The sequence below is a fragment of the Falco rusticolus genome, chromosome 3 (genome assembly GCF_015220075.1).
Source record: "Falco rusticolus isolate bFalRus1 chromosome 3, bFalRus1.pri, whole genome shotgun sequence".
In the NCBI taxonomy this organism is placed as follows: domain Eukaryota; kingdom Metazoa; phylum Chordata; class Aves; order Falconiformes; family Falconidae; genus Falco; species Falco rusticolus.
This window is the reverse complement of record NC_051189.1, coordinates 111,863,673-111,884,867: the sequence shown is the minus strand read 5'-3', so window position 1 is coordinate 111,884,867 and position 21,195 is coordinate 111,863,673. Positions and strand designations below refer to the sequence as shown.

Genomic DNA, 21,195 nt, shown 5'->3' with positions numbered 1-21,195 from the left:
GTTTCATGATAAGGTAAGGTCCCTGCCATGGAAATGCTGCCAGCCACCTCTGAACGGCAGGAGAAGCAGCACAGGCTGGTCAGTGGGAGGTGGGAACGCAGCTTTGGTCAAAGGCAAAGGGACAGATCCCCACTGCTGAGTGAAATTTCCTCCTGTGCAGGGAACCAGCTTAGCCTTATGGACAGCAGTTCAGGGACACTCATAAATTATAAAATAATAAAAGAAGTGAAGCCCTACAATCTCTAGTGACTGTCTGCAGACAACGGCCAGTGCCATGTAACTACTTTCAGGCTGGGTCAAAATCTAGGGGCCTGTCCTATAGGAAAGAAACGTAAGTAAGCCTGTTTAGTCATTAGAATAAACACCAATTTACAAGAGAAGGCAGTCAGACCTTTCATTCTCAAAAGCGTCCCAAGGAAGGGCTGCAAGAAAACTACAGGGTAGCTCCTAGTTTTTAAGACAAATGAGAAAGACAGCCCAAGCGAGAATCAAAATGAGTCACCAGAGGATGAGGCATCCCAGCCTGCTGCTCTGACCACATCTCCATGCCATCCCTTAGCACAAGACAATGCCAGGCACAAGGCTAAGCACAGCAAAATCATACAGATGCTGGCTTTTCAAATGTTTCTGATTCAGCAGCTGGAACCTGGCAGCCTCACCCTGCATGGATTTGCCAGTATCCAGTTCATGGAAAGACTACTGTCCTTTTCCCATGCTTCTTCCCAGAGCATGCACGAACCTCTGGCCTCCCCTACACCACTGAATGTCTTGGAGTTTCTCTCCTATGCTAACCAGATTGCTAACCCCAGATCCAAACCTGCCACAAGTGAAAAAGGGGCAACAAATTTCATCAGGATGTAGCAGATTGCTCTAACAGCAAAGCACCAAGCAGTAAGTACTTTTCTGTAGCTTAAATTAAGACCTAGCTCCAGCACGCCATCTCACCCATTTAGCTTGAACAGAGAAGAGATCCCATCAAACAGGAGCTGGGTTGGGCTATGAAATCTGGGATTAGACATCTGGAAAACCATCTGAGAAAGCAGGCTTGGGAAGGCAGTGGGGGATTGAATACCTTATCCTCCCTGTCTGGTAAACACTTCCAGCCACCTCAGCGCGCTCACTACACATCCTCCCAACCTCAGGTGTGCGACAGGCATGTAGAGACACAACCTGCCGATGACAGGAGGGGAGACATGAGGAGGGACCAGGAGAGCAGGACAAATGAAACAAGGCAGACAAAGACCAGGAGGCAGGTGACAGGTACAGCAGTGCCAGACAACAGAAGTGGTAAATTGGAATCACCAAAGTATCTCGGAAGTAATGCAAAGAAGTCACATTCCACCTTGAACCAGACAGCAAAACTGGGAGCCCCAAACTCTGGGTGCAGGTGTGTGCTAAGTCTTCAGCTGGGGGAGGACTGGCTGGTAACTGTACCAAGGAAAACAGTCTCTTTCAGAGACCAAACCCAGCTGCAGAACAGATCTACTAGCTCGAGAAGAGTTTTAAATGGTTAGAAAGCATCTCCTGTTTGCAGTCAGAGCTTTCCAGTTTCCTTGAGGATGAACAGTGATGAGTCCAAAACACTAGCCTGATAACGAAACAGAAAAAGAGAGAAAGCTTGTGGGCCTGGGGGTTCCCACGGCTGCCTTAGCTGAGCCTGGAGCCAGGAAGAGTTGCACAGGGAGATCAAACCTGCCCTGCAAAGTCCCAAATCCAAGTCATGCAAATTCCAGCCTTCCTCCAAGCACTGATACCAACACAGGGACTCTGACTTCATCAGATGGATGAAGGAAATGGAAAAAGGGGGGGGGGGGGGCCTTACTGCCTACACGCACCCCACCTCAGGCAATAGAGGGGGTGTGAATAATGGAGCAGGTTCAGCAGCCAACAGCGTTCAGGGTCGAGTTAGTAATCCTCTTTTTCCATTTCCGTTTGCTATTTGATGTAATTATAGTTTTTGATTGAAATCCACCCGGAGTGTAACCCCTCTGCTTAATGCACTGCTTAAATCCTTGGGTACACAACCACTCTGCTCCCCAGACTCGCCTGGAATAGGAAACCATTTCAATGCCAAAAATAAGTCTTTGCTTTCTTTGGTAACGCCCTCAGTCTTGGCTCAGCCTCTACATGCACCAAAGGAGAAGGGCAGGGAGTTTAAGAAGGCTGCCTGATACCACCCATGGTCTAGTGGCTTTGTTGAACCTGCAAGAGGGTTTGAAAACTTTTGAAGGCTTTCTTTAACACCCAGACACTAGGAGAGGTTACACAGCAGTGAGACCACAGGATCTGGAGCCTGGCCTCAACCTTCCCGGTGGATTTGCTACTATCCGTACCATAAATAGTAACAAGCCGAAGCTCCATCCTGCCTTCGCGTGGGGTAAACAGTGGTTTCTGTCCTGAAAGGCCTCTTGAGGATAAAATGAATAGACAATATTCATAACCCAAAGGAGAGCTGGGAGATCTACCTCTCCGTAAAATCAGATCACCGGAGCTGGTTTTTCCTCTGCAGCTCACTCTGTACCACTTGGCCAAGAATGCAGGACAATAGCTAGACCAGTAGGCCAGACACCAAATGAGTACATTAAAAATTACATCCCACAGAAAGAGCAGCCCACAGCAGTGTGACTGGGCTGGCAGCAAAATTGTTAATACTTGTGGACAGAAACTGCCTAGGATCAAACAATGTTTCAGGTGCCCATTAGTCCACTGGATATCAGAAGGAAAAGGGTTCCCTGAGGACTTCACACTCAAATCAATACCTCGGTCATTGTACAAAAACCTGATGTGGATTGGGGAGGTATGTAATACATAGACTTGCTCTAAAAAAAGCAACCCATCCTATAAGGTGGAGCAAGATCATCTAATCATCTAATTCTCCTATACAGGAGACAGCATGGCTCCCTTCATGCCAGTTTTGCTTGAAGACCAAGGTGTTTACAAGGTAAGCACGATTCAAAAACAGTAACTCAAAAGGCTTCCCCAGCAGCAGAATGGGACTTCTGGAATTTGAAAAAAGTGATGCTATGACTCCTGTTCCACACCTCCATTTGCACAAGGAGAACGAAGCCCTCTCCAAGTTACCCTGTGAGATTTTCAGACCTGCTGCAGAAACTAAGCTTTGGATGCTTCTACACCCTGCAACACCTGCCACCAAGAGGCATGCCGCCAACTCAGCACAGGACCTTTGGAACCAAACATGGCTTTCTGGACGCGATTCTGTGTAGCTTGGCCTTTACAGCATCATTTATGTCAAGGCCAAGCAGTGGCAAAACAGTGTGATGAGTACAGCACTGTTATAAACAACTTTACGAAGGTGAAAGGGACCAGATAATCTGCCCATCCCTTTCCATTTCATGCCAAAGAGGAGTCCTGAGTGAAGGAGGAGGTCGCTGAACCAGCCTCTTGGGCTGGAGGCACCTCTGCTGGCAGCACCATGACTCAGTGGTGAATCAGAGGCAGGCCATGCCTGGCTGCCGGATGGGCCAGGCTACAGCAAGATGATGAAGACAGCAAAGCAAGGGAAAGAGAGAAGCATAGGCAACATGAAAAGTGGGGGTCCCCTGGGCCAGAAAGCAAGACCTGCTCAAGGCTTTCACACTTCTAGGAACTCTCTGTCACCGACAACATCTGTTAATCAGCTGAGCCCCAACTACTGGCACCTCCTTTACCAGCAGGAGCTGTATAGCCAGCATGGGGCACAGTGCACTGTGCCTACTGGCACATCTGCTGGCCTGTTCTGCCCCTTCTTGATGCTCACAACAGCTGAAGAGGGTCATCAGCAGAAACCTGCTTGTCAAACAGCTCTCATCAGCAGAAACCTGCTTGTCAAACAGCTCTCCCCACACCGCTTCAGCTCTTCCTCTCAGTGGGCCCAGGCAGTCAGTTTTTTCTCTCTCCTCATCAGATATCTCTGTCTCTCTGAAATATTCAGATGATTTGGTTTTGTTCTCTTCTCCCCCACATCAAATCCTCCCCCTGCTTGTGGAAGCAGTGGATTTCACCCATGCACAGGAGGCTAATTTACACCCTTCAGGGTTTAAAATAGCAGTGGCGTAAATGAAAAGTCCAATTTCTTCAAATTTGCATTGTAAAACCATCCTTCAACTTCCTTGAAATAAATTTTACTATTTTATTAGTGCAAACAAAATGGTAATAAAACACTAATACAGCGCCTTGTATCCAGGGGAAGAGCTAAAATTAACATAGACCGAGCAGTGTTTGCTATTACATTCAATTACCTTTTTACTTGAGATTTACATTCTCATCCCCTTAATCTCCATAGTGGTGGCTTTGAAACCGTTCGCCACAGTCATTCCTGCATTTGGAATGGACGGCAGGAAAGCCACTCGCTTGCCACCACCGCTCCTGTGCCAGCACCCCAGTGCCAGCCTCTTCCCTCGAGATCCCTGGGCAAGTTTCCCCAGAGCATCTCCAGAGAGCCTCAGCAGCAAGTGCATTCACCTTTCTCTGTTAGTTTCACTCAGGCCTTAATTCCTAAACTCCAGACAAATAGACTAGCAGCAAAAATACAGCCCATGTTCCATAGCTGCCTTCCATCTGGCTCTGAAAACCGTTCCTTAATTTTCAGCTACAAGCTGTGTTGCAGGCAAGTTTTATTATCTCCATTGTACAGATACAAATACTAAGGCAAAGACTGAGGACCGAAGACTGAATGCAGCGGCTCCCAGTGTAAATCTGGAATAGCGTATTTTGTAGTGGAAGTATTCCACCTTTTGCCTGGGATTCACTGAACTCTGCTCTGCTCTGGACCTATTTAACTGGGATCCTGTCCTGCAACCGAGGGGTCCCAGATCCACAGGCTCAGCAGTACATTCAGGAAAAAAGCAGCTCCAGGACTGTCCAGTGAAACTCAGAGAACCTGAAAAGAAAGGATGCTAAGGATACAAATCCCAGTAAATGCAATACAGGGAATCCGATTCCCCAGTATCAGGGAAAAGGTGTAACTGGCAGCATCTTTGGATGCTTTACTTTAATATACGAGGCATGTCAGTGATTTTGGCCATTACTGGAAGAACAGCAAGCCTTCGATAAGATACTGCAGTGAAGTGCCGCACTGGTCCAGCTCCATGCAGTGACTTTGATTCTCTGCTCTTTTTTCTTCCTTTTCACATACTGAATGTTGGACACCTTCCCTCTTACAAACCAAGTAAAACCATTTAACCTTTCTTTGGAGAGCATGGCCAGCGCCTGCCTTACAGGTGATACCCACAACTTTGTTCATTGATTTTGATACAACACTTTGTGATACCCAAATGAAATAATGGAGATTATTTAAGCACTGTGTAATATCTTTCTAACCTAGCCAAGAAAAGACTCAACAGCCTTTCATCCCATTTCATCCCAATCTGCTCACTACCCAGCCATTCCGACATTACAGGACCACTACAACACTGAACAGAGTCAACGGCTAAGGAGAAGTAAAGGGCAATTTGGGAACGCACCAGCCAGCACCCAAAGGAAGAGCATCTCCTGAGAGTAACAGATCACTTCAGCGCTGCCCAATCCCAGCCCAATTGTACTGAACATACAACACATGGACTGCATGTGAGTGCCTGATTGAGACAGCCATCACCACACATTTGGATGGGAAAACACTTTTAACTGCTCTCACCAACTTCCAGACAGCCCTGGCGTGCTGCGCGGCCTTGATCATACCTAGAGTAAGCACCAGTGAACTGGCTGTAATGACCCTGCTGAAATCCAACCCCACCAGAATGCATTTTGTCCCATGTAGCACACTCCAATTTCTAGTGCCCCTTGGGCAGCTATCCCACAACTCAACTTTAAAAGAAGAACATTGCAGGTGATTCAGTCAACAGATTTTGTGCCAACAAGAACCTCCTGGTCAGAGTTTTCCTGTGACAGGGAGACCTATGTCCTAGCAGCTGGTGGCACTCGGGACTCCCTAGGGCAGTGTCCCTGACAGTTGCCTTCAAGGTCCTCTTTTTTCATCAACAAATCCCTCTGGTTTCTGCACTTTAATCCATTACTTGCATGCCCATGCCCTAAACCACGCATCTGTCTCTCCTCCAGAATAGTATGGTCCTTCACCCTCCCCCTCTAGCCATCTTGATCTTCACAGCTTGACGGGAAGGATCATGCAAAGCATTAGTCTATAGGATACCCCTAGAATAAATGGTAAATCCTGCCAATCCAAATAACAAATGTGTCACAGAAAGCCTTTCATCTATCCACCTTCTAGAAAGGAGCATACAAAGGCCTTAGCGTAAACAAAATTATCACAAGACACCTGAGCAAAACAAAAAAACCCAAACAATAAAGAATAGGAAGAAGAAACCTGCCCAAGAGCACAGGGCTGAGGTTGGTTTCAGCTGGTCTTCTGCCCCTTTTTTCTGTTCTCTTTCCCCCGCTCCCCTGAACAAAGGAAAATTGTTGTCAGGCTCAAACATTTCCTGGGCCTTGTCCGAGTTCCACCTTGTTTTCTTTTTCTCTTCTCCCCACCCTGTACAAATAAAGCAAAAACCAACTGGCACCACCTGTGCTGAAAGGACAACTAAATGCAGAATTTTGTCTTTTCTTTCTTTTCTCCCTCCTCCTTTTTCCCTTTTTCTTGGCCAGAATTTTTGGGCAAAGGACAAAAGGTATTGTTGGGTAAGCATAATTCCAGTGGCTGAGTCACTCCAAGACACTAAAGCGCTGGCTGCTGATGGGATAAAGTAAGCCAAGCTGCTGCTTCACAAAATGCAATGAAAATGCCAGCAGCACCACTGTGAGCTTTGCCAGCCCTAAAGCACAAGCAGCAATGGAAGATTCTCACAGTAAGAAAAAGTGCAAGGAAATCACATATAGTCCTGGTACAAAGATCTTGACCTAAGAAATCTCAGGAGGAAAGACTGTTAAGACAGAAGAGGCTGGATGGGCTCCTCCCAGTGAAGGTCGTAGTAAAGACAGTTATGATCCCTACTTACGACAAGGGAAGGCTAAGATGCCTTCTTTGGTTCTGCACCCAGGCCTACTTTCTTCGATTTCATAACACAAGTCAGACCCACAGCTGCTCAGCCCTATAAGCAGCCTCCTTCCCCCAGCTCTAAGCATTTTGAGGCAGGGAGCTCACACTGCTCTCGCAGTGCTGAGCATGACCAGATGGGCAGGGGGCTTCCAGGCACTACCACAGTGCAGATAATCATCAACCCATTTCTGGCTGCAAATTAAGTGGTGCCCCGAGCGGGCACTTGCTCAGAGCACTTTCAAAAGCACACTGTAGACCCTGCAAGTCAATGGTGCATTTGGGGGAGCTGGAGCACTGGCTGTTTGTTTATTTTATGATGCACTTTGGTCTCTCTCAGTTGCACTGTTATCCTACACCTGTTTGCTCCCCTTTCTCCGGGCTGATAACAGACAGTATGTTGTGCAGAGCAAGGGCCTGGCCCGTCTTTTCGTTTTTAATGAGACACATGTATTTGGTTCCAGACTTCCAATACTCAGGGTCAGGGAACAGGCAGAAAACTTCTCTCAATAGGCATAATTGGTTCAGCCAAATGATACGCAGCACGGTCCTCAAATGCATCTAAAGAGGACAAATGTCTTTGTCAATCAATCCTACCTAGGCCAAATCTTGCTTCCCTCAGTACAGCACATCTCCTTTTGGAACCCGCACTCACACAGCGTGTTATGCTGCTGCTAAGTTTCTCTAATGTAGACGTAGGCCTGGCCTCTTTCAACAGTTCTGGCATCTTTTCATGGCAGACCCCATGACACACGGAGGCGGCTGAGAACAAGGAATCATGCTTTTCCAGGAATGGGGAATCCAGATTTTCTGGTTTATAAATTTTCCCATCTGGATTTGTTTTGCTGTTCATAGGGTAGATCACCAAGAGATAAGGAAAGAAAAGTAAAGAAATATCAGAGCAGTGGCAGCCCCAACGGGCTCAGATGAATTTCTTGCATGTCACAATCTCCTGTTTGGGCAAAAATTTAAATGTGTTTTCCAGTAGCAACACAGATAAACTGGCATCTCCCCCAGGGGCTGTTTCAGTTCTGCTGCTGCCTAAGGGTTCTGTGACGTAGGAACTGAGGAGCTTGGACATGCCCGCTCTCAAGACTGTCTCCGTAAGGACGTGGTAACTTCTCTGCCGCTTGCATGGCAAAAATTAAAATCAGCTGAGACTTCTTAGAGTGAAGCCCATTAGAAGAGCCTATAGACGAACACGTTATTACTTGAAACAGCTGCAATGAAAGACTGTGTTGGGAAAATCCTGCACAAGCTCCCAAATGGCATAGGAAGGAATGAGTAGGTCATCTCCACGTAACAGAACCAGTAGCTTCACCTTTCCTCTGCAGCACAGGGCCTGTCGGAGCCTGTTCTCTGGGAAAGAATCCCCCAAGATCACAGCTGGAGGGTCTGAGAACAGATCTCCCAAGCCCTACTGAGCTGTCCCCCTGCTCAGGTAAGACCAGGCCCTGCAGAACCTATCAGGGCCACTCTTCCCACCTCTGCAGCCTAGCCTCAAGGCTCTGAACTGGCTTCCAATGCTGCTGGCTGTCCAGGTACAGAAAGGCACCTGCGGACTACAGCAAATATGGGCCTGGACCCTAAAGATTACTGTAGGTCAGAGCTTCCTGAGGACTGAAACCAAGGGGTCCACGGCTGTGATACTGTGTATGTCTGTCCTCCCCTGCCACCCCTAAGCCCAGCTGCTAAATTTACACAGCAAGGACAACTTGGTAAAGACAGTGCAGCGGCTGTCAGCTGGGAGCCTCTGCACACTAAGCTCCTGGTTAAATGTTTTCATCAAAACCAGAGCGAGAAAGTGCAGAGCAAACACCACCAATTAGAGGCTGGGATGAAGCGTTCCTGCCAGCAGATCTGGTGAGAGGGGCATGAGTCACCTTAACCCTTTGGCAGCCAGAGCCAGCACAATTCCACGGGGCAGAAGAGGAAGACAAGAGAGGAAACCTCTCACAAACCTTTCATTTGCATCCACTCATTTTCTTTTATTTGTAGGAAGTTGAATTCAGGAGTGAACGCTCAGCATGTTTGGAGCCATATTATCCCCATAACCTCTGCCCTCACCATTCTCATACCTGGAGGAGCCTGAACCAGGCAACCTGCCCGCTCCAGTGAAGATGGTCATGAGCTGATTCCAAGAGCTGGATAGCAGCCCAGGGCAGAGGCTGCCAGGTGCATGTTGAGGAGGTCTGGGGTTAGCCATCTCTCAAGCCATCTCTACCTTCCAAGTCCATTCCAGCAAACAGAAAGTACCACATCAGTTTGGCTGAAGGCTATGGTGTCAATGACAGTAATATGGCAGTACTTGATGCCTCATTCCAAGATAAAAGGATTTGTCTTGGACAAAATGCTTCCCCATCAGAAACATGATGAAATGTAGCCAGCAGTAAGAGGAGAGCTGGGATCAGGATCTGGCAGGTATGCCCCTCTTCCCCTAGACTGTCTCCACCTAGGTGCTGTTAATTGTCCAATTTCTGAACACATAAGAGGTGATCAAAATTTAACAGCGTACTCGGGGTAAATTCCCTTTCAATGCAACTAACACGCTCCTATTTGCAGCAGGGTTCATTGCCGACAAGCCGAAAGTTCAACCTTCTAGGAGTATCACACATTGCAACATTACAGGTGTTCAGAGAGATTGGTCCCTTCTGCTGCAACGAACACTGAAGTCAGAACTACGCTTTTGCTCTCAGTCACTCCAGCAAACACCCACTGACTCCACCTCAGCGCAGGGCTGAGTATACACTGCAGGAAAGGGCCCCAGACTGCATACGGGCCAAATCCTGCCCATCTGCCACACAATACAGCAGAGACAGCACTCACTGCTGCAACAGGCGGCATTTTGAAACTTTCTGCAAGGGAGACTCCCCTGGCCAAGCTCCTGTCTTAGGTGAGGGACAGGAACAGGCACAGGGGCAGTGGACCCTGCTGCTATGGAGATCAAGAGGCATTCACCCAAGGCAGAGAAGCTAAAAGCTAAGAAAGGATAAATTAACACAGCAGCATATATTGCTGAGATCCCTTTCAATTTAGGGCACAGTAGGGCTATGTGTGGTGTGGTCCAGGATCTGGCCCTCCACAGTTACATATGTCCGAAGCTGGGGCCCCCAGGAGTTGTGAATTTCAAGCATACCGCAACTACTGGAGCAGACTGTTTCAGATCCTGCTGAGCCAGCTTGTGGCTGTATTCAAAATTGAGTAAATTTACAGCTGTAAGCTGGGAGTTTATACAACCCGTAACTTGTTAGGGATGGCTGACCAAGCCAGAACGATCGCTCCCCAGCCGACAGCGCTCTTATTGGTTAGACCTCTGAGCGCCTGGTAGATTTTATTATTTTTCTTTCTCTTTTTCTTTTGCAGTGTGTGTGTGTGTGTGAAAGGAAACATCTATTTTTTGTTCCTTTCTTCACCAAAAACAAACAGAAATTAAATCTCAAGTTTGATCCACCATGGATTCCTCAGCATATCAGCTGGGCACTGCAGCACACACAGTGACCATCTCCTTGGACAAGGCTACCGTATTTTTCTTACTCTGTGCAGAGTCTCGCAACGTGAACAGCTCCAAGGGGATCAATGTATTACCACCAGAGTTAGCAAGGCGACTCTCATGCTGGCCCCTTATGCATGGACACTTTCCTCTGCATTTGTACCAGACCCCACAAATGCTACTCTGTTCCAGCCTAGGCTGCAAGAAAATGTGGTCTGAGTTGTCTGAGTTTAATGCAGCAAATACAGTGCCCTGCAAAGACCTTCCTTCTATCTCCTTTGCAAGGATAAACAGCTGCAGCAATATCAGACCTAAAGTGATCTGAACCTGGATTCACAAACAGCAATACAAGGAGTCTGCCAAGTAACGGGCAGGCAGCAGGCAGTGAGTGTAAAGCAGGACTCCAGGAGCCCTCTGATGGGAACAAATTCAGCATCATTCACTGTGCCTGCAATTGTGAGAGCTATCCAGTCTGAGGAAAGTACAGGGCTTGCCTGCATGTGACAGCCTCAACTGAAAATCCTCTATTTTTATTACAGCATGGTTCCAGTTCTTGTCTGAAAGGCATTTTCAGCAGGAAACCCAAACATGATCCAACTGCAGCAAGACTGGACGAAGGGCTAGGGGGCTCTCCCAGGGCTCACTTTTCTCTGTGACCACAGACAAGACAAGGACAGTCACACCAGCTTCAACGGTACACACATTCATGAGCATGAGGTGCTCAAGCATGATGAGAGGGACATATACCTACCTCAGTCATTACACAGTTGCAGGCACTCCATTCACTGCCCTGCGAGGATGCAATTTTTCTAGGACATGGCTAACAAGCGTTAACAGGTCTCCCCTTTACCCTCCACTCCATCCCAAATACGTAACAGCCCAGAACATCAATAGTTTACACAAGTTAAAGAGGCAGCTGAGGCTTTAGGGACTCAAGCAGGATAAAACACTCTTTAGCATCCAGCCACCATGTAAGAAAATTAAGTAAATGGGGACCTTTGGTGAAGTCTTGAACAGGAGACTGAAAAAGGGGAGATTTCCTCTCTCCCTGCTTTGTGAGCAGGGATCACACTGCCTGCTGCCGCTCCCACAGTTTAAAATACTTAAGTCCTCCAAGGTGCAGCTTAATTTTCTTTTTTAAAAAAGAAAAGTGTCAGTCTAATTAGATAAATCCTCCAAGCACGTGGCCCGGAGTTCGTCATGGAAATTAACCTCCTTGAAAGATCACAGTGACTGAAATAAGAAACTGTGTGTTTTGGCATAGTGCAGTGAAATGGGAGATGCAGGCTGCATTTCATACACCTTCCCTTTCATAAACCTGCCGCATTTCATATCTGCCCTACTGGCCCTTAGCTCGGCACCAAGACTTTATCTCCGAATGCCTGTTTGCAAATCGCTGCTGAGAGGTTACAATAACCCCTGGGAGAGATTTTGCTGGCTCACCAATGTGAAAGGACACTGCTCCCCTGGTATAAAGCTGGGCCGGCCTGAGGCACTGATGGAGGGAGGGGCTCGTCACCAGCAGCCCTACAGAGAGGATGTTCTGCAGACACAGCCACCATAGGGAGGCAGCCAGGCTGGGAGCTGTTTGCCAGCCTCGGAGCTGCTTTGCCAGCCTCATCATGCAACAAGCAGACAAGCATGATTCTGTGGAGCTCTCACTGGCATGGGGATGGGCTGAGCAGGGCAGGAGGGAGATACCTCGAAGCCATAGCTGTGACCACACAGCTCAGTTTGCATTTATGCCAACTACATTCATGTCATGTTATTTAGAAGGCCTACCTAGCCACATTGGGAAAGGCATAGGGCTGGGAGTCATACTCCCTTTACCATTGGAAGCAGAAGCAAAACCAGGAAAGAAAAGAACTGGCTTACAGGTGAGAGCCAACTGCCATCCCTACCTTCAAGCCAAAGCCAGGACCAGAACCAGACTATTTTGTACTTTCAGGAAACATTGGCCAGTGAACTTCTCTCCCCAGCACACTGGGCAAACTTGTGCTAGGGTCACACTTAACACTTGTTCCACAAGAACTACCACAGGCCTCTCCTGAGCAACATTACACAAAGCATTTTATTACGTAACTGAAATAAGACCCCTTTTGCCATTTCAAATAGTCCTTTCCCATCAAGAGGATGTACGTATTCTCTTTCTAAGCTTTCTAGTTGACACCGTCCTTCCAAAGAATAGTATCCAAAACTAAAAAGCCCCTGAAGAATCTGTAGAGTTCATCTACCTCCTTCCTTCCCAAGCCTGATGGATGCTGGTACACATGATGCTGTGTTGCCCTCCCAGCACTGGGACCAGCCTTGCCAGTTGACTTTGCATGCAGAAGGTTCAGGACCAGCCTCAGAGACCAACTCTGAGGTGACTTCTTGTATTGTCATTGAAATGACAAGCCCTGTGGCTCGGAATTTGGAAGCAACCTATTCTGTTTCAAAACAGCATCACTGCTGGCAGAAAACCAAAAATAGGATACCTTCTGGAGAGAAAACTACCCCAACATGCCATGGCGGGCAAGGAGCCAAATGCCCCAAACAACTGACAGTTTTGCAAACACAGACCCTTTTCCTACAGCGCTTATTACACACAAGGCCTCTGCAGCTGGACGGCTCTAGAGCTCATCCCGGGAATACAGACTCTTGTACCTCCCGGTCCTATTCTAGACCAGCTCAATCACGCGTGAAAGGTATTAGCTGACACCTCATCAACAGCCATTGGACAGAGCAAGCATGAAGGGTTGCAGGCAGATCCCTCAGTACAAGAGCCCATGCCTCCTTGCTACAACTCATTAGCTGTCTCAGGAAAGAGTTCAAAAGACAGATGAAGCACAAAAATTGCATTTGTGTTTTCTACTGCTCCCTGCAGCTCAGGGTTGAGGCATGCTGGAAGGGCACTACTGGAGAAACCAGGATGAACACGGCCCTAATACAGTTTCTTAGTGGTTCTCTGCCAAGTACAGGCAAGCCCCGCAGTTCCATTGCTAATAACTTAATACCTAATAATATCACCAATGTAACGCTTAACCTTGAAGCCAAGCATCTGGACCCAGAAAAACCAGCATTTAGCAAGAGTTTCACTTCCACCTCATTGTATTTGGCTTTTCCTGCCAAGTGATCAAAACTCAACATTGACAACTCCTTCCCACCTGCTTCAAGGTATGTGGAGTCATTTAAACAAAGAAAGGCAAAGCTCATACCCCAGCCAGAAGCTATGGGCTGAACCAAAGAGGCAACACAGACTGCAGGAGTGAAAAAAAGAGAAAATTCGCCCCCCCTTTCCTCAGGCTTTGGATGTTGTAGGCAAATTCCCAATTCCAGCAGTCCCTTCTGCCTGCAACTGGGCTTGAGATAAGAGACCAGGAAGAAGGGCCAGTGGGCATCACTGAAGGCAAAGCATCTCCCACCACACATCAGCATAGTAAGAAGGGCTCTGCCAACCCTGAAATGTTTCTTTCCAAAAGAACACGCACACCCTTTAAAATGGATATGGTGAAATCTGCCTGGAGAAGGAAGGACCCAGCAACACAGGCAGGTTCCTGACTCCTTATCATCAGCGCAAGCAGCTCAGCCCTGCCCCTGAATTCCCTTCACCGGTGTCCTCCTCGTTACTGCCACACAGGCTCAAATCCTCCAACGTGACTGTGAACACACTGCCAAGGAGGTCGTGCGATATCTGAATCCACAACGGATTCAAAGACATCTCCACGTTTTGCTGTCAGCCTGAAGTTTGAATAAAGGAGCCCACCAGAAAGAGTGAATGAACGTCTACGGCAGCTGCCTTACGGAGCCGTGCCTGTACTTTAAGCCACCTAGTGTCCGAGCCGCGCAGGGGTGCGTCCTCCCTTGCAAGGAAAGGTGCGGGGAGGCAGATGCTTTAGGAAATTCGGGCAAAGAGGAGCTGTGACATCCAGTAAGACAGAAACGGAAAGGAGCTAAGAACTGGGTGCATAGGTTGAGAAGTGAGCGAGGTCTCACCCCGAGCAGAGGAAGCAGGCGCCAAACCAGAGGCAGGGCAAAGCTCCCGGCTTCACACCCTGCCCTGGGGCACCGCTCCCCCTTGGGGACTGAGACCCTTTAGCACAGGCTGAAGAAGAGAGGACAGCAGACTTGTTCCTCAAACCGAAGCCTGTCAGCGAACCTCGCCGTTAGAGGCCAATGTGTCAGCCCCAAGGTCCAGCTGGGTTGCTTACCGTTGCTGGTACGCAAACTTGGAGACAACTTTCACCAGCACAGGCCTGCAGGACAAAACCAAAGTACCCCAGAGCCACAAGGCCCAGTCAACCATGCCTGCTCCCTAAAAAGCCACTTTCATCCACGTCTCCTCTCCTGCCCCCGCAGTAGCCCCCTCCTCCTCACTCTCTTTCTCTGTGTCCTCGAGACTCCTCTCACCTTGAGGAGTGTTAGGATTACCCAGCATTTACACTCAATGCTCCTCTTTATTCCTTAAGACTTATTAAGAATGATAATGAGCTCCAAAGCAGTGACACGTCTCTCTCTCTCCCCCTCTGTCGCGCTCTCTCTCTCTCTCTCTCTACGTGCCTTTTCCGTCAAAGGCACACAGGACAAATCCGACCAAAAAAAAAAAAAAAACCCTGACAATATGGATCAAGGACACATGAGGATTTCTATTCTACAAATCCAGCCTTTTTTGTTTTTACTATTTCTACTCAAATTCCACCCTTTCCTCTTCTTACTCATATTCTCCCCCCTCCACCCCAACCCTCTTGGACTTTGAATGAGAAAGAGGAAGAAGAGGAGAAGAAAGCTGCTTGCCTGGAAAACCTCGTTAATGTGGAGCTCTTAAACGGTTGATTAATTTTAGCAAAATTTACGATGCACTCTTGCTTTTCTTTGAAGCTGCAGTCTTATATACCAAAAGCAAGTTAACTTTAAGATCCTTCTTGTGATCCCACTGCCCCCTAATTCTTGGATGCCCTATTTAGGTACACAAATACAGAGAAGAGAAATACTGTAGCTGAGCATGGAAGCAGTCGCCTTGCCGGGTGCTCAGAGTGGTTTGATTCAAACCCCTTCAGCACAACCTAATAATTACAACCTGAAAACTCCCAACTTCTAGCTATTTAACTTCCCATGAAGATTAAAAAAAAAAAAAACAACCAAACCCCCCCCCCCCCCCAAAAAACCAAAAAACAAACAACCACCACTAATCAGTCCTTCAAAAACAAAAGGAAACAGGGAAACATAAACACCAATTCCAAGAGAAGTCTCTCCCAAGTTACATCTGCTCACACCATTGAAACACCAGGCTCTCCGCTGCATTAGAAACATGAGGTTCTCCCAAAGCCACCTTTAAACCAGCTACGTTTCGCCAGAGGGAAAAACTGAACCTAAGGAAACATAATATACTGATCTATACATATCCTGAACTATACTTCAATATTTCAGTCATCTCCCCAGCTTCCTCCTACACAGTATTTGCTTTTATTCTTTGTCTCCCTCTGCTAGACTCTGTTTTTCTGATACAGACATCAGGAGGTTAAGGGCTCAATTATCAAGTCTGTTGAATCCTCAGCTTCACGTTACTTAGGGGGTTCTCTGTTGCTCTTCGGAAACTACACTGCAAAATCCCTTTCCCTCTCATCTTTTCTTTTTCCTAACTTGTAATGTCTATTTCTGACACACCTATTTGTGAACCCACAAATCTGTTTGGGGTAAATGGACAGAAACCGTGAACTGGTTAGGGAGACAGAAGCATTAATAAAAATAACCCTAAGAGTGTCTAGCCAGACTGAACCTGAAGCATTCACGATCTTGAAACCTAAAGTAACATCCACATGGAATTTACAAAATATGATTCGAGTGGTTCTAATTAGCCCCAGTCTGTGGAAAAATTGGAAGGAAGCGGCTCTTTGATTAATGTTACAAACCAGAAAGGAAACAGATTTTAAAAGTTAAAGTAGCAGCATTGTGGAATACAGAATCATTACCAGCATACATTTATGATACCTGCTTCAATCAGATGGCTTGGGGTTTTGTTTTTAGGGTTTTTTCCTTTTTACTTTAAGAAAAAAAGGAAGACAGGATGCAAGTAAAAGCTTTTGTTTATGGAAGTGTGCGGCGCTTTTATCTCCCAAGGAATTTATATAGCTGGACTGTGTGTAAATCCTTCTGAAAATGAAATTAGCAAAAACAAAACAGGGGTGAAGGTGCTGGGGGAAGGGGGGGGGGCAGGGGGTTGAAAATCACCACCTCAGTAAATCATAGTGGATAACCAGCCCCTGGCTTGGACAGATAGCACATTCAGCTTTAATAGGAAGAAACAGAGTTGGAAAGGGAAAGGACAAGATTCATACCTGCAGCAAACTCCTTGCAAAAATGAGGGGACTATTTTTAATAAGCTTTTGAAAGTCACTGTGCAAGTTTGCTTGGGCTTAAAAAGAAAAGGAAATAAGTTTTTTTTTTCCAGCTAGCTTGATTGTTTTGGGTGGAGCTCAAGCGTATGTGTATATATGCTGTATATAAAAATGAATTACTAATTCTTTCCTGGAAACTGTTTGAATTACAATCTGCAAGATACAAAAACACACCTTTATTTTAGCACTGATTTTAATACAGATGGGGGGGGGGTAGCAAGGGAAACATTTTTCCCAGTACACAGCAAAACCCTTAAGCAATAATAATACCTCCCCACACATATACACACAGACACGCACACACTTTGCTCAGCTGTACAACCACCAACTGAACTCCAGCCTTCAGTGGCTTTTCCCTGTACCAAGGCTTCGCTCTGAAACTGCAAGAATGACAACGTCATGTGTGTGGAAAGCTGACACTTGGAGCTTTTAAAAAGAAATGAGGAAAAATAAGCTGTTGACTTCTTGGTTAAAGTATTTTCTTGTTCTAACTCATGTTCTTATGTCACTGGGCTAAAAAAAAAAAGAGAGAGAGGAAGAGAGAGATATGACTTTCCTTGAATGATCTGTTTAACCTAAGCCAGAGGAAAAAAAAAAGAAGTCATTAATTACTTATGTGAGCTATTGCTTCTGAAAGACAATAAACCTGCCTGGTCGCCATGGATATGACATATTTGCTCTGAAAACAACACAATAATTAGCAAAGGGGAAAGATACAAGGAGAATATGCAAACTCCTGAGTTTAAAGCCATAGTGTTTCCTTTTTTCCCCCCTCCTCTTTTTACTTGTCAAGAGTCAATTCTGTTTGCAATTCAAATCAAACAAATAAACAGAGTATTTACCAAAAAAAATTTAAATGATCCATCACACTATGAATCACAAAAATTAAGGGGGGGGGGAAGAAAAATTAACAAGGAAAAAAGATGAAGTCTAGTATGGACAGATCATAAACCTATGTGTTTTCCATATACATGTATGTGTATATGTATCTGTGAAATATAAATGTATAGACACATACACACACAAACATATATGAGTTATAAGAGTTCCATGCACTATTTCCTCTAGGATTATTCTTTTATTTTTAAGATTAGTATAGAAGCACATAGAGAGGACAAACGTCTCTGCTCTAGGGAGTGGAAACATTTTGAAGGTACAGTAAGAGAAAGTACAACAAGGAAGGTTTTTACTGTGTTCAACATGCATTGTGCTGGTACTATTTTCTTTGCAAACCTTTTAACTTTTCTCCAGAAGATGAGCAAAAACCCCACAATTGGTGTGCACTATGCGTCAGCCTGATCAACACAGCAGCGTACCATGAGTTCTCAAATTTTAAGCGTAAAAGCAAATTTTCCTCTCTCACCTCAATTACTTTTTATAAAGTGATATTGCACTGAATCACATGTAATGATGCAATGGATAAGTTAAGAAATAAAGAAAACTGAGTTATATGCAGAGAGAGTTCTTTGAAATAATTTATAAATGTTGCGGGGAAAATGTTTTTTAGATTGCTGTCTCATTAAGATGAGACAAAGACTATTAAAACCTTCTCTAATGCGGTAGCTTTCTGGATTCTGACCTTCCACATTTAGAAACCAAGTAATAAAAACACCCTAACAAGCACTTTATCTTTAGAGATATTTGACTTTGAACTTATTTTAACATTAAAAAGACTTGGGAGGTATAAAAATAACAATATAGTTGCCACAAGTTTCTGTTGTTGTTGTTGTTTTCACTGCTAAAAAAAAATAATCTTTAGAACAAAACAAGCAGATTAAGGAAACATCCCCCTAATTTAACTGGCTCTTTTTCTGTTTTTTTTTTTAAACAATAGTTTTTAGCTGGACTCTTTGATCTTGAAAGGGTTCTGCTATCTTCTGTGATGAGGGGGAAAAATGATCTGTTTTAAATGATGATGCAAAAAAAGGATCAAAGCCCTGACTTTCTGTTAGCCATAATAAGCTCTGTCTTGCACAAAGCTTCAACTTCAGGCTTTAATATATAAAATATACAGGAGCCCAATAAAAGCACTGAAAAGGTACAAAGTCTGAAAACAAAAGGGGACGCTGCTCCTTTAAACGTTTTAGTGCATATGGAGTTTGATTTCTGAAAGAGATCAGTTTAACATCTCCATAGAAACCAGCAACAGATTATCATCAACAGAATAAATAACTAGTCTAATAAATTAAACAGGAGGCATAAGATCTGGAAACTTGATTACTGAAGTTCAACAATATTCCCCCATAAACTCTTCCAAACCACCTTTAGGGTAGCTAACAAGGTGGCAGCCACACAAAGATAAAGGGTAGGTGGGAAACAGGCAGGACTTCTGGAAACGAGAAGTCCAAAACCTTTGCAGGAAATTATTCCAGGCTAAGAGTCAGCAAATCAATAGAGGAAATAAATTCATCAATGAAGTTTTGGGAGAGACAGCTACTCTTCCAGAGAGCCGGCGGCGAGGACCCGCTGTGCAGTGCAGCGCGGACAGGAGGGGGCACACAGAAGGTGGACGTGCAGCTCCTGAAAAGTTTCACCTTTCCAGCCCCAAAGGGCAGGAGGGCTCGGGCCGATCGATCGAAACCGCCGTGATTCAGAGCAGCCTCCAGCCGCAACCCACCCCTAAAAGTTTGCCGAAGAAGTTGCCCGCCGCGCAGCCGGGCGGCCCCGGCGCCGGCACCGAGGCGACCGGCCGCGCCAGCCCGAGCCTCTTGACAGCTCGCTCGCCGCCCCGGCCCGCCGCCGAGCCCCGCTCCCCCTCCGCGCCCCGCTGCCCCCGGGCCGCCGCTCTGCCGGGACCGGCGCTCCACGCCCGGCGGCGCCCAGGGTGCCGACTCGGCACCGCTCCTCGCTGCCTCCGTCCGCGCCCCGCCGCCCCCCCCCCCCGCCGGCCCGGCTCTGAGTGACGGCTCGGACACCTGTTCCCCGTTCCTCGTCGCCCGAGCCTCCGACGCGGGCAGCGGCTCCCTCGGGAGCCCCGGCCCGCGCCCCCCGCCCGCCACCGCCCCGGCCACCCGCCCCCCCCCGCCCGCCGCTGCCCCGCCGCGCACGGGGGAAAGGGGGAAAGGGGGCGAGAAGGGGAAGGAGGCGGTGGGGGGGGACACTTCCTGGCTCCGGATGGCAAATCAGCTGCGCATTCTGCAAATGCCACCGGGTAAAAATAACCTGCTGCTTCGCCCGGGGGGCCGGGCACCGGCTGCCCCGAGCCGCGCTCCCAGCCGCCGCGGCCCCTGCCCACCCCGTCCCTGCCGGGGGGCTGCGACTGTCCCGCCGCGGGCGCCGGGTGAAGCACCGGCGGGCCCGGCCCGGCCACTTTTCAGAAAGTTCCCCGGCACGGCTCGCCCCGCCGGCACCCGGCCCTGCCCGCCGAGCGCTCCCGCCGCCGCTCGCCCAACTTTGCTGCCGCCGTCCCTCCCCTCCCCGCGCCGCGCCGCCCCGGTGCCTGCGCTCGGCCGCGCCGGGACCCCCGGGCGGCGCGGCGCGGCGGGGCCGCGGTTACCTGCGCCCGGCGCGGAGCGGGAACACGTGTTCCCCCGTTCCCTGCCCGGGCTCCTGCCAAAGTCCGGGGAATTGACGGGTGCCACCGCAGCCCCGGCTCCGCCGCCGAGCGGGCACGGCGCTGCCCCGTCGCCGCGGCACCCCCCGCCGCCGCCCGCCTCCCGCCGAGCGGGGGGCCGCCGCCGGCCGGTGCCCGCGCAGGCTGAGCGCTGCCCCGCGGGAGCCGGGCGCGGAGCGCGGCGCGGTGCCCACCTGCCGGGCAGCGCCGCCGGCCGCCCGCCCGCGCAGCGCCCCGGCCCCGGCGCCGCTGAGCCGGGGCTGCCGGCGGCGGGGCCGGGGCCGGGCGGGAGCGGACGGGCTTACCTGCACTTGGGGCTGCTTTGGGTGACTTTCCAAGTCAAGGGAAATGTGTGTGTGTTTGGGATGGAGGCTGCAGCGCGCATGCGCCATCAAACTTGCCCTGATCCCGGATTTTTCCTCCTCGCGCTCCCCTTTGCTTTGATTATTGAATTTTCCTATTTCTAACAGGAGGGCGGGCGGCGCGCAAAACCCGGCCTGGATCACGCCGCCGCCTGCCCCGGCCCGCCCAGGAGGGGAAGGGGGGAGCAGCGGTGAGGGAGCGGGCACGGAGCGGACTCGGTCTCCAGGCAGGCAGGGAAGGCAGGCAAGGGAGGGGCGCCTGCAAAACCCGGACCGGATCAGCCTCCCCTGGCTAGGGAAAAGGCGAGAAAACGGCCCCATCTCCCATCCCGCGCGGGCAGCTTTCTGTCTCCTGCCCTGTCCCTGCACCAGGCGGTTCCTCCCTCCGGCCTGTCCTCCCTCCCAGCGAGGCACTGGAAGTTTTATGA

The 21,195-nt window shown here is 48.4% G+C and overlaps 1 protein-coding gene across 2 annotated transcripts in view; it reads right to left on the bottom strand.

The window, feature by feature from the left end:
* The window catches only part of CASZ1 (castor zinc finger 1), a 208,169-nt gene extending 187,249 nt beyond the window's left edge, over positions 1–20,920 (bottom strand). For both annotated transcript variants that reach the window (XM_037378585.1, XM_037378583.1), the window contains exon 1: positions 20,711–20,920. The gene's annotated coding sequence lies outside the window, so the exon portion shown is untranslated. The remainder of the gene's footprint in view (positions 1–20,710) is intronic.
* Between the last annotated feature and the right edge of the window lie 275 nt (positions 20,921–21,195).